Below are 12,450 nucleotides of genomic sequence, written 5' to 3'. Positions count from 1 at the left end.
GGCTCCCCCCAATGTACATTTCCAACTTGCAATCCAACCAGAGCTCTCAGTGTTGGTCTGGTACAGCGGTTTATAGTTATTTTGGTCCTGTTCTCTGAAACAACCTGGCTTATGACCGGAGATACACATTTAAAAAGTAAATGGAAAAACCTTTTTTTCTTAGACTTGTGATTAGGTTATGTTTAATACACACTACTTTGGGGACTGGGCGGTGGATGTAGTGTTTATTAACTGTTTTTTTCTGGTTGGGTGTATTTTATTCTCTTTTGTTATTGTTGCATTTTTGGGCTATGTCATATCATATCATGCCATGCCCTCATTGATCAACTCTGCAAAACCAGAGGTAACACCCAGAGAAGAGTATTACTTCAACAATTTGCTTTTGATAGACTTGCTTTTTAAAGAAGGCAGGCAAACCAATTTCTTGCTCTTCTTGTTCATATGGAAGCATGTGTATACATGGACACAATGACACACCTTACTATCCACACAGACTGAGGTAATTGAGAGCTGTGATTTTTAAATATTGATGAGTAAAATAAAATAAAAATTAAAATAATATAATAATAATAATAATAATAATATAATAATAATAATAATAATAATAATAATAATAATAATAATAATATAGTAACAAAACTGGTATAGTAACCACACTTGTAAGGTTTAATGCACACACAAACTCCACCCACTGACATACAGTACACACAATCAGGAACAGCAACACACACACACACACACACACACACACACACACACACACACACACACACACACACACACACACACACACACACACACACACACACACACACACACACACACACACACACACACACAGCATGCTGCACAGTTCCTGGACAGCTGCCACACTCATACTGACTTCTGGTTGGGGTTGCCGTGGGTTACCTGTCCCCCCGCAGCGCTTTGTGGGGGGGTACAGTTAGTGTACAGAGGGCTGTGTGAGGGGTGAGGGGGGGTCTAGGTTATTGTACCCTGTCTTTACACTAGTAAAGAGGCTGCTTTAACATCAAAGGAGGGGAGGGAAAACATACGACTCCTTTTTCAAAGACAGTCCACAGGAACTACGACCTTGTCTGCTCTTTGCATCTCTTTCTCTGCTCTTCTTTCACTGTCCCCTCTGGGTGGTTACAGAGTGTGAGAGCATGTGAGGGTGTGTATATCTGTGCAAAGGTGAGCAGGAGCTACAGAAAAGTGTCTTTGTATGAGTGTACTTGGAGGTGTGTGTTAGTGCCAGAGACAGAAAGAGAAAGAGAAAGACGAAGACAGAACTTTAAGTAAATATTTATTTGAGACTGGTTCTCTCAGAGTAAAAGAGAGAAACAAAGGAAGCCTTTGTTATATCTGGACCGCAGTCCTGCCTCATCTCTCACTATTTCTCACTCTCAACCGCCACCACCCGAACAGTCATTTATCAGAATCTAATAGATGGCACAAACATCGTTCTTGGTTGAATCTGACTGACTGGCCTTTCTAACACATCGTTCTTTCATATCCTGTGCCTGGTGGAGGAATGATGTCCTGACCTTCCTAAAATATACAGAATACACCATCTGAACACTAAAAAGCATGCAGGACGGCTTCCACATCAGAACTGTCTTTTTGGATCATCAGAAAATATTTTAATTTACCTTTAAAACAAAGCTATGCTGACTTTTAAAAAGTTAATTTATTTGGTAGCACTGTGAGTGTCTTTGATTTCACTGGGTCCTGAGAAACCTTACAGGTTATCTTGAGAGATATGACGACATGATGCAAAAATAGAGACAGTAATAGAGTTGGTGGGTTTAAGCACAATACGGCCTAAACATGTTTGATATACCTATCTAGTGTTGTGGGGGTGCCATCAATCGGTAAGAAAAAACTGTAAAGTTAAAGCCGATGCCATAGGGATCTATGACATGAATTGTGTTAATCCCTTACATCAAGCATAAATGGCTTTAGTGGTGGTGTTGTTCTGGATGGTATGATATTGAGGTGTTTATCATATTCTGTGGCCTTTGTGCAGGTAAATGGGGGTGGGATAAATGTTATAGAACCTATAAAAATATTATTCTGGATCAGATGGGTTAAGACCCTGCAGAGCAGCATGTTGCACGTACTACAATCATAAAATGGCAAACACATTATCTTTCTTGATGTCTTTGAATGTAAAACTCATCACTTCTTGTGTGCCGTCAAGGTTTCAAGCCTCATCGACCAGTGACCAAGATTACTGTAACTGAGATAACTTTGGGGTACTTACAGTAGTGTAGTTTATGTTGCAACAGATGTCAGGTCCTAAACAAATGTGTTCAGATTTGGCGATCACCCCAGGGCCTATTAGGACCTCGGTCTGGATCTGGAGCGCCACTGTAACAAGAGAGAGACAGGCCTGAAATGAAGGCTGGCTCACAGACATTTTGTTTGACATCTCAAGAGTTTTTCTCTCTCTCTCTCTCTCTCTCTCTCTCTCTCTCTCTCTCTCTCTCTCTCTCTCTCTCTCTCTCTCTCTCTCTCTCTCTCTCTCTCTCTCTCTCTCTCTCTCTCTCTCTCTCTCTCTCTCGGCAGTGCTGTCAACTGGTGCAGTGGTCCCATCACCGTGAGAAGAGTGATGTAGTAAATTACAGGGTTAAAGAGCTGCCATAGGGTGACTGACACAAGGCCATCACAGAATTGCCTCATTCCCCCACCCCCCAGTACACACACACACACACACACACACACACACACACACACACACACACACACACACACACACACACACGCACAGAGTTACTTTTGGCTCTGTATAGGTTTGTCTGTCTTTCTCCTTCCCTTTTTCTTTTCTCTTTTTTTCCTCATGTACCTTCACTTATCAACCCTCTGCCTACTTGTCCCTTGCCTTTTATCATTTTTTTCCCGCTCTTCTTGTCTCCCATGTTTTTCTGAGGTACCTCCTATTAGAAATGCATTAAGCTTTCTGACCCTGTCTGCAAGCTTTCACTCACTTTCTGGCAATTTTTACTCTCCTCATTCTTTGTCTTCTCTCTCAAAGGACAGTATTTCAGGGCGTCTGATTTTTTTCTTTCTCTCTAGCAGTTTTAACTCTACTCTTTATTGTCTCATCTCTCTCAAAGGACAAAGTTTCACATTTTCCACAACCTTTATCTCTCGCAGACGCTCTGTCTCTCAGCTGCTGCCTGGTCTTGTTTTGGCTCTTGGAGAGAAACTTCGCAAACATGACGAACATAGAAAGAGCGACCAGAAAGTACATCCACAGAGAGAGATAGGTAGGTAACAGAGTGTAATTGTGAGTGTATGAGCACATATTTTCCGATGAGGTGCCTCAGAGTTTCTGCCAAGTCTCAGTCACACTTCTTCAATACATACACTCATGTATTCAGTAAACATACTCAGCCACTCAAGTCAGTGCTATATTGCATACACTCCAATCTCTCAAACTTCTGATATCTGAACTCATACGGCACACAAACACATACGCATGCATGGAAAGGCATATACAGTATGATGCATGCTCTCCTATCTTTTAACCTTGTGATACCTGAGGGAATGTACACATGCACACATTTACATACATATGAAACCATGCACACAGACTCACACAAGCTCTTATCTTCAGTATATTCTTGAGGGAAAAGTCCTCAAGCTTCCAGTGTCATATCGGAGCAAAAAAAAGGTGGACAAAATCTGAAAACAACATGCCTCTGAAGAAACAGTGAGATAATGAGAAGTGAAAAACGGATAAAACAAAGAATCCAATCCCTGAAAGGAGTCTAATGTACATCATGGGAAGACTGTGACCACTGAGACAACAGATAAGAGGGTGTTTGTGGTAGAAATGAGACTTGTGCAAACTCATAACACATAACAAATTCATAATAATGGTCACTTCTAATACACTGCAACCCTAATATGTGCTTCAATCAAGCAAGGAGCCAGAGCATATGAGCGGAGTGGAGCGGGGAGCGGAAGGATTTTGTGTTGAGCGAGGAGCGGCAATTTTTTTGAAAGGTGGAGCAGAGCCTTATCTCTCGCTTCAATTTCGCTCCGGTCGCTCATGCCCCACCCAGAATGCATCTTTGCACCTGCGCGCACACCCACACTATTTTCTTTTGTTTAATGTGTACTTCAGAAAAGAAACTGAGAAGTCATACAAGTGTACTATTCCTGTAAAAGTAACAGATGGGGATAATGTGTAACAAGAAAAAGAATGCGGCAACATTGTTGCAGTCGGTAAAGAGGCGTTTTGGAATCTAAAAAGACACATTTCTCAGAAACACGGCACTCTACTACAGGAACACACTGCGAAATCAAAAGGTGAGCTAGTCTTTTATTTGTGAATAGAAGATTGCAGGTGAGGGTTGTACGATGCAGGGTTTTTTTTGAGCCGAGTGGTGAGCTAGTGGAGCGGATAAAATTTATGATGGAGTGGAGCGGAGCGGAGAATGCGCAGAACCAGGCGGAGCTGACGAGTGGCGCAAATTGACAGGTCTGTGAGCGAGGAGTGGAAATTTTCACCCGGTCCGCTCCGTTCACATGCTCTGCAAGGAGCCTTAATAATGTCAATTAGTGCAACGCAAAAACATTTATGACCAGTTATTAATGGATTTTGTCACTCCTATTATTGTGCTTTGTCTTACTACTATCTGGGAGATAATCATGCTTTAAGTTTTTGAACTACAGTCCCCTGATGCGTTGAGCTTGCAAACAGGAAGTATGATATTGCCATGGATAGAGTTAGTTATGTTGTGGGCTACAACCTGAGCCGCATCTTTTTAGTCTATATACTTGTTCACATTGTAGAAAATTGGCACTGTTAAAAGTCTGCGTAATTAGTTATTAACACTTCCTGTTTGCAACATATCAATGGATGTACAAACAACTGTCACTGGATTAATTTGATACTGAAGAAAACTTATAAATGTGATCATTCTTAGGCAGGTTCTGGAGTTATAAAGGAGCTTTTAAGCTTTCTAAGCTAATTCATGGACAGCTGACGTATGACTCCAAGAAGGAGTGCAAAACTGCAGCTATTGGCAGTCCAAATCAGTGGGCTAAATTACCATAACTAACATCCCATTGTTTTCAGGTCACCAGCATGAACCAGTCCATTTCAGCTCACACAGTATCTTTGCCTCACCTCTCCCTCCACACCTCCTATGTTAAATCTGAAAGGATGCAGATAAAAGGTCCCATAAAATGCAGTTAGTCAGTGAGAAGCTCCAGAACAAGATATCTCTCTCTACTGGTGACACTGGCCAACAACACAGAAGTTGCAATAGAGGTTGTTAGAAGTTGTTTTTGACATTGATCAAACAAACGTGTCGATTAGAGTCCATACGGTTCATACGGCCACATCAATCTAATCCAAGCTTGTCAACTTTTTTCTATCCCTATTTTACATGAATGTAGCAAGATAGCGAGCTAGGTAGATGTTCTCATTCTTAATGCCGCCTACTGAGCTCTGATAGGTCAAGTGTATCTCCAACTGGAGAAATAGCCAACAATGGACACAAAATCAGACCTGCTACACTGTTCTGTTGTGGAGTGTAATAAACATTGTAGTCTCTAGGGGTCACCAGTGGGGCTTACGAGTTCCAGTCAAGCTTTATTCTTCTCCATCACTGCTGTCTATCCCTCAGTCACTCTGCTTCAGTGGTTTTGTTGAGGACCTAAGGCGTTACAGAACTCAGCCCACTGAGAAGAGAAAAAGAGGAGACGAACTGAAAACTACAGAGACTACACTCTACACAGAGTGAAAGTGCTGTGAGGCCTGGCGGCAGTGTACACACTTACCCACACACAACCACAGGCAAGTACAGTGCATCTTCTCAACTGTCCCATTATAAGACAGAGGTTCTGGTGGAGGAGAGAGGAGGGTGGGCAAAGTGGCGCCAGGCAGCAGGCCGAAAACCTTTCACACACACACTTAACAAAGTCCCACAGGAGCCCATTCAGCTGTCGGCAGAAGAAGAATAGAGGTGATAGACAGGCAGAACAAAATGAGGTAAAGGTAATACTATTCAAGAGAGGTGACAGGTACAGTCACTCTGTATGCATGTGCACATGTGTGCGTGTCTGAGCGTTTTACAGGACATGTCAATCAGCAGGAAAATGAAGCTGGAGTGACATGACCACAGGGCAAGTCTCTTCATTGAGTAATGTATGTGTGTGTCTCAGAATGTGTGGGTGCATGTGTGAACTGGTACAAGCTAAAGTGTGTGTTGGTCACGTGAAATACTATTCCAGGTTTGGAGGGCATGTTGAGGTGAGGAGTTGAAAAGTTCAGGTGTCCAGAGAAATATAGCAAGAGAGACTTTTTGCCCCATAATGAACAAAAAAAAAAAAGCAAAAAGCAAACTGAAAATACAAAATAAAAAAGAACTTTGGAAAAACATCTGACCATAGCATACATACAAGGGATTTACTATTACTATACACAGAGTCTACTTTTCTAGGACAAACAAGTCTGTAAGGCTGAAACTAATGATTCTTTTTGTTCATGGTTAATCTTCAGATTATTTTCTCAATTAATTGATTAATTGTTTTGTTTATAAATTTGTTTATCTAAAAATTTTACTTCCTATAGCCCAAGGTTGTGTCTTCAAGTTTCGTGTTCTATCTGAACACAAAGACTACTCAGTTTTCTATCATTTCATGACAAAGCAACAACAACATCTAACCCTCATATGTGAAAAGGTGAAATACACAATATTTGGCATTAAAAAAAATGACTACAACGATTAATCAATTAGCGAAATATTTGCAGATTACTTCACAGCAATTCATAAACTAATGGCTGACTAACCTGTGGCTCTTGAGCCCCTCTCCAGTGGCTCCCTGTGGCTTTGACAAAAAATGATTTGGAAATGAATAATGGATATTTTTTTCTACATTTTTACCGATCATTGTTATTGATGATTCTTATGTTCTCCAAATGTGTAGCCATTACACACCGTATAAAAAATGTTGTCAACTAAATATAAACTGTGGACCCACGCTTGTGTGTGCGTGTGCAACAAAGGGATGGAAAGAAAGACAGACACAGGGTGACAGAGATGAGTGGAGGCTCTTCTAAGCAGATGTGTAAACGTCATTAGAGGAGGTAATGGAGGGAGGAAGGTGGGAAGTGGGGGGAAAAAACCTACTCCAGCCGAGGTATTTACCCAACGCCTGGAGCAGAAACACAAACACACCACCAGTAATGACTGAGACTGCGAAGCAGAGAAAGAGAAAAAGAGATGTTTGGTGGTTAATATCTCCTCCAACAAATGTTCTGCCTAATGAAGAAACAAACAGCGAGAGAGAGGCCGACCACTGGCTTAATCATGCCTACTAATGTTTTAACAATTCCAAATTTCCACATTCAGACAGGATTCCACTCTGGTTGTCTTTCACTCCCGTTTAGCTAATAGGCCTAATCCTGGCAAGTGTTTCACTAAAAGCCGAGTGCATCTGCCCTACAGCAACGCCCAAGGGCAGGAAAGACAATACTTCCAAACCGGCAGCACAATTGCTAGCTGACTTCAAAGAGATTCTCAGGGACTATGCACCTCTCTGGTGTCTGTCCCCTGTCACAGCGAAGGTGATGTGTGTCACACTGACTGTGGTTTTGTTTATGTTGTTGGATTTTCTTCTTTTAAAGCTGTTTGGTGCCCTGTTGTTCGCCCCTCACCTCCTGACCACAAACACACGTACAACCCGGTAAACACACACACGGACTCACAAACAAACACAAATGATGACACGTGCATAAAACACAAACAACTCACAAAAATGTATGGCTCAAACAGACAAAAATCAACAATCCACATATACACATGCTTACCCAATGCATCGAATAAAAATAAACTACAGCACCCATGTTCATCATAATGAAGGAAAATGTCACCTAGTGCAACACTGTGGCTCACTGTTAGTTTTTAGTTTTGGTCTTTTCATGGGATTTGTTGACAAAGAAAAATACAGAATATTGTCAGTCTTATTCTTGAAAGCAAGGGTATCATTGTTAGATCCTGCACTGGCTTCCCATCCATGAACACAAATGTGTTCAGTGAAGCATATAACTAATCTGGAAGCACTAAAGCTGGACATTTAGCCAAGATCTTTGCAATAATGGCAGTTTTTACCTGCACCAACAGGCACCTCAATAAGATTGTTACCTTAAATGACTTTAACAACTGCATCATTAGTTCAGGATAAACTGGTACAAAATGGTTTATCAGAAATTACTTTAAACCTTTATTGTTGCAGACTGCAACTGCTCTACAGCCAGTGTATGGTTTGTCCTTTCTGGGCTACGGTAGAAACGTGGTGGTTCAAAATGGCAGACTCCACGGAAGGCGAACCGTGGTGTCTGTAGATATAAAAGGCTCATTCTAAGGTAACAAGAACACAACAATTCTTATATTCAAGTGATTATACATTAATGAAAACATACGTATGAATATTATATTCCATTTCTGCCAGTAGATCATCCTAAATGCTACACATTGGACATGTAAAGCTTTTCACAATTGGTATACACAAACATATGTGCACTTTTAGGTGCAAACAAACAAACAAACAAACAAACAAAACACACACACACACACACACACACACACACACACACACAAACACACACACATACACACACATACACACACATACACACACATACACACACACACACACACACACACACACACACACACACACACACACACACACACACACACACACACCTGTCAGGGGCTTAGGAAGACAAGGTCCTTTAAAGTTGTTGTCAGATGCACAGAGCGAGATGGACCCTGGCAAAACGAAAGGTCACGATGAACGTCCCCTGGACTTCTCAGTGGTCTTATTTCCCCGTCACACACTCACACACACGCTGTCTGTCACCTCCCAGATGAGGCCATGACACCTTGGACACCTCTCAGCAGGCAGTGCCTCCCTCTGCCTCTCTCTCTCTCTGACAGGTTGACATGGCACAGAGTGGTCGGATGTTGATGGCACTCGGACCAAGAAGTTTGTTCTCTTTGCTGTGACCTCAGAGATGGACGCCTGTGTCATATCGCTCTTCTTCCCATGCTGCAGTATGCTCCTGTTGAGCAGCAGGAATACGATCCTTTCTAGCATCTACTCTGAGCTCTTCTTTCCTTTACCTGGCAGTTGTCTATCACACTTCATCACTGCTGTGTGATTTTTAGACTGGGCAGTGGAGTTTTCAAACTTACATTGTTTCCCATTTGGGGGTTGCAATGATAAAGAGATTTAAACACATCCTCATAACAAAGGCAAATGTCTTCAGATTGCTTTGTTTGTTTGACCAGTTGTCAAAAAACCCTAAAGGCATTTGATTAAAATATGATCAATGAAAAAAGCAAACAATCAAAACTGCTAAACCGTAATCTGCAAGTTTTTGATACTTGATAAATGACAACAAATCACTTTAGGGGCACAATACGAGACTGGGTAAGTCCTTCTTGTGGACACAGCCAGGATACAAGATTCTGATGAACGTGCTGGTAGTTGTGAGGACCAACTTTTCCATTTATTTTTCCAATGTGTTCTCATCTCTTTACACTAAATTAAAATGCTGTAACAGTACACATACTGTAAAAAGAAAACAATGATGATTGCCAACTCCTCAGTTATAGAGAGTTGGCGTAATAAAGTTTGGTCTTTGTACCTCTATGATGTCAAGAGACCCACAAAAAAGTTCTTCCTGTCATGGTGGAGTCTGGTTATTTATCGCCTGCAGTAAGGGGTCAGTGAAGCTGCTGCTGAGGTTTGAAATCAGCAGTGGAAGCACGAAATAAGACAATTGTGCACACACATCTGTCAGAAAGCCCAAACACCTAGCCGTCCGTGACCACAGCCCAGTCCTGACCCAGTACTCCTCCTCCTAGAGGGTACAGTCATCGTACGACATGGCCTGCACACCACCCCTACACACACACAAATGTTCAATGCTTCTGTCAGTGTTGTGCTCTGTTGGTACCTAAGAAGTTCCTTATTCCCTTCACTTTGTCAGACACACACACACACACACACACACACACACACACAGAGAGAGAGAGAGAGAGAGAGAGAGACAGAGAGACATACAGATGACTGGGAAATTCTAAAACACAGATTTCTGCTGTTTATTCAGAACAATAGCGGGGCTCTGCCTCTGCTGCTGGGTCAAGTCGTGTCTTGTCAGACCCTGTAACCTGATGTTTACGAGTACCACAGGGGCCTGCACTGGGCCCCATGTTAAACACATTCGCCCTGCAGTTAGACCTGTCTGACGTTAAGGGAACAGGCTCGTCTTTCACATCAAACGACCATACAATGTTATCCCCACGCCTACAATTTTAGGTAAGCGGTTACTGTTGGCCGTAGGAAATAAGAAAAAACATTTATTTAGCCATCATTGATGACAAAATGTCAATCACACACCATTAGGTTCAGGAATGAAAAGAATATTTTACATCTACTGTCCAGCTCCTGTGACTCTGACAATCAGATCACTTTTACTTCTTGTGACGCTACCCACTTCACTTTGTATACAAACTAAAAAAGTGAGACAACAGAATTGTCTCCAAGGACTTGTCCCAGGATTTTTCTTTCCCCTATAATGCCATATGTATTTAGTAATCTTCATTAGAGACTCTGTGTGACAAGCACTTGAGAGCTTAGCAGTTAAAACAACACATCACATTAAAACATCATCTGGGAGGGTAAAAGTCATTACTCACACAGGGGAAGTGATTTTGACAAATGATGTGCAACTGTTTACAGACTCCACTGAAGCTCATCCAACCACATAAGTATATTTTTTTTACAGTGTGTACGTGCCCAATGTAGTCTGAGTCAACTAACAAGGATGAGAAATTAACATATTTAAGTAATAATGTCTACCTACCAAGCAGATACTGAGGGGTCTGAGACTAAACAGCTCTCACATAAATCCTGACACAATCTCAATCTGACCCACAAGCGTGTGAAAACATTCAAACACGAACCAGTATGAGACTAGCCATGTGAAGCTCTTCAGCTTTCCACGTATGAGTGCATGTGTGTGATGACGATCAGAGACAGTGTAGATGAATTAGTGTGTGACCACTGCGACAAATTTCCCACCGCCATTCTTTTTAATGTGTGACAGGCCCTTCACTTGCTCACACCCCCACCTCTTCTCTCCCATACATGTACATAGGCTTAACGTCGTCTGGGCGGGCCGATCCCGCCGGCTCACTGTCGGCACGGCAACGAGTGCTATCCTGGCTAACATCTGCTGCACGACCCGGGGCCACTCAGAATGGGTCTTAATCCCCACACAGCCATGTTGTGGGGGAAAACATTCTTTCCTTTTGGTGAGTGCAGACAAACAGGGACAAGCGGTGTTGCTGGTAACCTGCAGGCACCCGGCCTCTTGGAAGGACCCGGAATGTTGTCGGTTACGTGGCCCCCAATTGTGCCGTGGCCCATTATGGCTGTGCAGAGGGGTGTGACCGCCAGCATCGGCAGCGAGTTGCCATCACTGGTCCAGTTGGATGGATTTGGGTTTTGAGGTTAATGAAAGGTTGTGTGAGTGGGTTAGGTGGGGTGGGTCAGGGAGGGTTTGTCAGCCAACCTTGTTATGCTAAAACAACAGTTGCATTAATTAAAACGTGAACCACCTTCCGCCCACTCTGAGTTTGCTGCCACATCAACTGGCTGTGGATCCAGGACACTGTTGCTGCCGCATTTTTGGTCATCCTTCAGTGAGTTTTTAAAAAGTGGGTTTGTTGGTGTCAACAGCAGAGGGAATAGAGAGAGAGCTTTCAGTTAGGACAGATGCAGAAAATCAACATGTGGCAGTTTGCTGACCCCTTGTGGCCATTATCACGAGAACAGATGCTGTAGGAGAACACAAACACATTCTCACAAACAGAAACACTTATACATGAAGACACTCACACCATGAAACATTCAAAGTCATAACACGACAAGTGAACAACTCCTCTCTGAAACAAGCCGAGCCACGATCCTTCATATTACTGTTTCTGATAAAGATCTTCTGTGGTGATGACGCACAGAGGAAATGAAGAAACAGACCCATCAATCAGTCCATCAACTGCTATAAAATATGTATTTGTCTTAATATGGAGTTTGATTCCATCAAACCCATTTCACGGACCATTTCCCTATGCAAACACCTCGGGGAGAAAGAGGGAGAGAGAGAGAGAGTGGCAGAGTGTGGTTGAGGCTCGTTCAGAAGAGGAAACATACCTCCGAGGATGGCTCAGTGTGTGTATATTATGAGATTTAATTGAATAGTGCTGCATCAGTGCCAAGAAGTTAGTTGGTGTGTTTGCAGAGGTCTGATTGAGGGCTTGGTTGTCTTTTTTTCCCAACAGCAAGCAGATACTTGGCAAAAAACAAAGTCCATCTCCGGTTTCAATCACAGACAATCAGTGAGAGACAAACTCGAAG

The 12,450-nt window shown here is 42.4% G+C and overlaps 1 protein-coding gene across 14 annotated transcripts in view; it reads right to left on the bottom strand.

Moving 5' to 3' along the window:
- wdpcp (WD repeat containing planar cell polarity effector) overlaps positions 1 to 12,450 on the bottom strand; it is an 84,509-nt gene that overhangs the window by 56,428 nt on the left and 15,631 nt on the right. For 12 of the 14 annotated variants that reach the window (XR_007887287.1, XM_051420509.1, XM_051420535.1 and 9 more), the window contains one exon: positions 2,267 to 2,373. The exons of 1 other annotated variant lie outside the window; for it this stretch is intronic. The gene's annotated coding sequence lies outside the window, so the exon portion shown is untranslated. Of the gene's footprint in view, positions 1 to 2,266; positions 2,374 to 5,595; positions 5,661 to 12,450 lie in introns of those variants that run through there. One more of the 14 variants, XM_051420553.1, reaches the window with a different exon arrangement.

The sequence above is a fragment of the Dicentrarchus labrax genome, unplaced genomic scaffold (assembly GCF_905237075.1).
Source record: "Dicentrarchus labrax unplaced genomic scaffold, dlabrax2021, whole genome shotgun sequence".
NCBI classification, from domain to species: domain Eukaryota; kingdom Metazoa; phylum Chordata; class Actinopteri; family Moronidae; genus Dicentrarchus; species Dicentrarchus labrax.
The sequence above is the reverse complement of the archived record's forward strand: the minus strand, read 5'-3'. Positions and strand labels throughout refer to the sequence as shown.